The 5,805-nt window shown below is 29.6% G+C and overlaps 1 long non-coding RNA gene across 1 annotated transcript; it reads right to left on the reverse strand.

Moving 5' to 3' along the window:
• Positions 1-275: 275 nt before the first annotated feature.
• Positions 276-1,010, reverse strand: LOC127149898 (uncharacterized). The gene is made up of 2 exons (XR_007821758.1): positions 722-1,010; positions 276-644 (listed from the first exon to the last, which is right to left on the reverse strand). It is a non-coding gene; the product is annotated as an uncharacterized LOC127149898 (long non-coding RNA).
• Positions 1,011-5,805: the final 4,795 nt, after the last annotated feature.

Consider the following 5,805-nt stretch of genomic DNA (forward strand, 5'->3'; position numbering starts at 1 on the left):
ATATTATAAAAAATACAACACATTTAAAATTCAGTGATCAAAGTTTCAACATAACATATATTTTAAAGAATCAATTATCAATAATAATAAAATGTTTATTCGAATCGAAGTTTATGCTATCATAAAATTTTGTGATAATATTAAAATATATATAAAGGATCATGATTAAGTGCATCATTCAAATGTTTTACATCTCTCCGCCAAAAGAAAATTAATATTTTTTTTATAAATATTTGATAAGTTTATTTTGGTATGGAAGAGAAATAGGAAGCATGTATGAGAAGATGCACCCAAGTTTTTTTCATTATAAATATATAAAAGATGAGAGATTCAGACCTACTATATACGTAAGAGAAACTCTATGTCCAACCACACGAGTAATGCTTAAGTCCACTTAGAATAATAATCAAGTAGTAAACCCCAACATAAATAAAACAAGGTCCTCAAATCTATTGGTGGGGCAATGGAATCGACGACATTTCTATCGGATGAGGTAACTCATTCAAGCTTTTGAATCGTGCTAACGTGGAGGAAATATAATTTGCTGCCTTTACATCAACACCTTCTTCAGCTACAATTCCGTATGAATGATCAGACTGACTTAACGAGCCACGAGTGGCAGTCGTGTCCCGACTGGGGTTATCCTGCACCAATAAAGCAATGTTGTGTTGAGAAGAAACACTACTATAGCACTCTCTATGGAAGACATAGCCAACCAAACCAGTTTGCTTTGTTTTGCTTCCATTGTATTGCTTGTAGAAAGGCATCAATTTCCCTTTCATGAAGCCTCGAAGTTTTCTTTTGTTTGCCTCCATTGATCAATTTCTCTTCTTCTGCACAAACTTCCTTTTGAGCCTTTATAAGCTACAAAATATGGTGGGGATGTTGTAGAGAGGTTTAGGGCGTTATATGCCATGTTATATATATGGATTTACAAGGTGTCTTTTTGGATGAGGAATATAATAACTTGAGATTGGATAACATTATATTTTGGTTTTACTTTCCTTCATTCTTGATCTTTTTCATTCTCTTTCTAATTCTCCTATATTTTTACTTTAGGAATCCCATAAAGTACATCACTTTAAACTTAGAAAAGGATTGATCATACAAACTTTATTCTAGTGTGGGTTGGTTGTTTGCTTACACACTTAGTTGTATTGTAGGCACTTTCTAAATTTTCATAATTAAGTTTTTTTTTTTTTTTTTTTTTATTTAGAATTATTTGGTGACCAGATTGCCCCTTGATAGCTTTCATCTCAAATAAATTGACAAAGAGATTGTAGTTTGTGTGTCAATACCAATTAATTTTGCATTTGCTGACTCACCTATAATTTTTAATTTTTGGTTACTTGATGCTTGTGACAAAAACTGTCAATAAAACTTTCATTTACAATTTAAAATTAAAGAGAAAAAACCTTTTTGATTTTTAAGTTTTGAGTTTAGTTTTCGTTTGGTCTTTTATTTTAAAATCTACACGTTATCGTCTTTGAGATTTTAATAATGTTCAAATTCATTCCTCGAGATTACAAAAACTGTTAGTAACATATAAGGAACAGCGGAGTAGGATGATGGCTAAACTAAATTCAAACTAAAATATATGGATGATGCAAAGATGTGTTATCAGGCAAAATGATCCTTTTAAGAAAACAAAAATAATAAAAGAAAAAAGAAACTCATTAGACAATTTCAAGAAAAGGAAAGTTGAAGTATATTTTTTATTTTCCACCTCTCTCTCTCTTTAGTTTCTTTCTCCTCCTCTTCCTCTTTGCTCTAACTTCTAAAAAAATGTTCTTTTTTTCTTGTTGTTGTGGGTGAATGTATAAATGAAGTACGAACATGATCCCCAAACTAACCTAAGTCCTAACTAACACTAAGTTTCATTACAAAATCACACGCACAAAAAAAAAAAAAAAAAAAAAAAAAAACTCTTTGCCCATTATCATCTCCACTCTCTACTAATCGACATCTTTGAAAGCTTAAGAGCAAAACAAAGAAAAAGAGAAAAAATGGCGGTTGTATCGAAATCTCCTTGCCATTTCTTCCTTCTTACTTTCGGTGTTTGTTTAATGTAAACCTTCTTAGAATAAATACATGAAGATGGAGGAGAGAGTAGAGAGGAGAGGATATGAAGAGGAAGAAGAAGAGGAAGAAAGATAAGAGAAAGAAAGAGATTTGAGAAATATTAAAAAAATATATATTCTTTTTTTGCATTCCAAAACGGTCTCTTGAGTTCTTAAATTTTCTTCTATTATTTTTGTTTTTTTTAAATAATCCCCTAATCAATATATTTTACTTTAGTCAGCTTTTCGTTAAGTTATTAACGATTTTATTATATGAAGTATTACAATTTAAAATTATTAAAAACTCGGGATAATAGTGCATGTCCGACTTTGAAACATAGGAACCAAATAGAAACTAAATCCAAAACCTACGAACTGAAACAATATTTTATCCTAAAATAATTTTAATAATTTTTAAATACATACATTTATTTAGATGATTAAAAAGCATCAATAAAAACATTTTTGTTGGCACAAAATTACATGCATAACTGTCCATCATAACAATGAATTTTTACTTTTTCAATTAGTTGACGATCAATCAACTTTAAAAAATCTATTTGGCGACGGACATTGTTTATAAACAAAACTACATTTGTTGACAGACATTGCTCATCAACTTATTATTTAATAAAATGATAAGTTGATGGGCAACAAATCTTATTCTATTGAAATGCTTAAAATTTATCAATGAATGGTCTCAAAACGACGTCGCTTCATAGTATATAATTCAACATATGTTATATAGAGTGTAAAGTCTTGTATTTTTTTCACTTGAGATCCTCAAGTCAAGATGGGTAAAACAAAATTTTCATCGTTGGATATTAAGAAAGCTAAGTAAATAACTTATATTTAGTAGTCTACTATGATCATGAAAATTTTTGAAATTCACAATATATATATATATTGTTATCATGAGACGACCAAATTGTAATGATCTCTTAAGCAAGAATTATATAAGTTGACCGAGCAAACATAAATTTGATGAAAACTTGGAAGTCTCGTAAATGATTCTTTAATAAAAAAGTTTTGAATGGAGGTCCATTCAAGAGGTTGTACTGTATCCCTTCTATATGGACAAATGAGAATATATAGGTTATGTGTGAGAATATGTATGCTACAAAAGAAAAAAAAAGAAAAAAAAAGAAAAAAAGAAGAAGCTTTTCATAAAGATATTTCATTAAAAAATCTTCCTGGGCTTGTGAAGTCCTCGAGAAATTCATTCCATAACTATATCTCACTTTTCATTGGGTAGGGTGGACCATTATATCATCCTCGACCACCGATTTTGGGTGAATATTATCTAAGACTATAATAATCACCTTTAATTATAATAAATATTATTTAAAATTTTCAATTAACTAATATAAACATTATTTCAAAACTTTCGTTTACTACCATTTTTACTATTTAACATTCATAATTTTTTTATTATTTGTTACAGTGTTTACTATTTCTTTCTCAAATTAAAATAATTTACACTCCAGACACATACTATTATGACTCAAACTAAAATTATCTATAGCCAAACACAAACTATTATGACTCAACTATAATAATGAGACTAATAACACACTTCTTATCCTAACATACCAAGTGTTTGAGGCTTACGAGGCATTTATTGAAATAATTTGCTTAGTAAAACTATATCTACAATTTCATAATTAAAATAATCACATCTTTCTCCTCCAAATAATATATTTTCAATAACTCCATTTACGACATCCAACCATGACAACGATCTATGAAACTAAGGGTGTGTTTGGTTAGAATTATGAAGTGTTTAATTTTGCAAAAAAAAAAAAAAAAAACTATTTAAAGAAAAGTTGTAGTGTTTGACAAATTAAAATAATGCATTTTTTAGAAAATGATTTATAAAATAAATCATTTTAGAGAAATGATTAAAAACCACATTTTTACAAAATGAAGTTTGAGACTGATTGATCGGGAATTTGAATATTTTTCCTTTTATATGAAAATTACAAAAATACCCTCCTATTACCCCTCTCCACCATGTGTTCTCAAATCCCTCACACTTCGTAGACTTCTGTCACCACTGCTTCCTTACTCGCCGCAGGAGCCCAGATCGTTGCCGATTGATGGAGACAAGCCTTGTTCGAGCTTACCTGCTCCTTATGTATTCACTCCATCGTTCAGTAGTATGACCACGACCTGCAGACTTAGAGGTAAGTGACTTGGATTTTGTGTTCTTTTGGGGTCGAAGTAGTTTTTCTTTTTTGTTTGCAACGTCTGTCATTGATGGTTAAGCATTTGATGCTTTTTGGTTGATGATTAACCCCCTCTCCAGTTTCTAATTACTGATTTCAAGCACCGTCATTATTTACTCTTCTCTACTGAGATTAGATATGCATTTCTTTTTATGTTATGCGAGATCCATCGTGGCATAATTGTAACTTTAGGACCTTTGTGTAGTTTATTTGAAATGGAACGATCTAAATTTGTATCATTATGTTTGTTTGATTGTTGCAATGGGGGGGGGGGGGGGTTTGGATTTTCCTGTTTTAACTTCTTCATATCTATATGTTTGTTCTAACTCTTTTTTTCTTTTGGTCAATAGTAGTAGGGTCTTTTTTTCTCAACTGGTATAATATAATGCTATAAAGAGAGAAGGGAAAAAGAGGGATTTTTTATACTCTATCTATGTGCTTTTACAATTACAAATTATAGAAAGAGGTGTATTTCGGCCTTTTTCTCTCTATTTTATTTTACTATCAAATTGTTTTTGACCCATTTATATGTGTTGGAGTCAATTATGTTTTGAGTTTTTAACTCCAAAATGAAGTTATAAATAAATAATTTGATATAATTTTCAATAATGATGGACTTGATTATGGAATGAAACCTTTGAGGAAAAGTAAGAGTTGGCTTAAGAGATTCTTCAGCTAAGATTCAAGAATTTCAGATTTTCCTTATGATAATGTGTCCTTTGTTTTCTAAAATTGAGATTTTCTTTTGTTTTTAGCAACCCAAACCTGGATTTTAAACTCCAGTTACGATAATTGAACATTAAAGCAAATAATGTCTGTATTTCTGTTTAATTAGAATGTCATGAATTAATGAGAAATATTAAGTCGTATTTTGTTAACAACTCTATGCTTTTCTGATAAATGTATCGTGAAGATTGTTTGGTTACCGATTTTTGACGTCATTTGTTCTTAAAAGTTATGGAAGTGAAAGGATTAGAACTTTTAACATTTTGGTTTGTTGAGTTATGGTCATGTTTGTTGATCGCTTCTAAATATGCGCATGCAAATGCATAACGTGAAGTTATAAATTGTTTAATTATCTAAGTAAAACTTTGATGCGTCGCTCATATCTCCAAAGTTGAACATGTGTATATTTTTCTTCTTTAATCAGAATTCTACTCTTAAAACTTGATTGACCATTTGGGTTGTGTGTTTGTTTTATTTCTATTGTAGTTCTAATAAATAGAAAAACCTGTTACTTAACCCACCTTTTTGTTTCAGTAGATGTACATAAATATAACTACAAATAGAGATGAAAAGGAAAAACAATTCAAGACAATTTGGGATGATACACAACGTATGCATTTATCAATGCTTGTGTTGATGAAACTTTGAAAGGAAATAGACCAAATGGACATTTAAGTAAAGAAGGATGGAAAAATGTTATTAGAATATTTAGAGAGAAAACCGGAAGAAATTATGATCAAAGACAAATGAAAAATAAATGGGTTGTATTAAAAAAAGGTTGGCAGATATGG

Source organism: Cucumis melo, chromosome 6 (assembly GCF_025177605.1).
Source record: "Cucumis melo cultivar AY chromosome 6, USDA_Cmelo_AY_1.0, whole genome shotgun sequence".
Lineage (NCBI taxonomy): Eukaryota > Viridiplantae > Streptophyta > Magnoliopsida > Cucurbitales > Cucurbitaceae > Cucumis > Cucumis melo.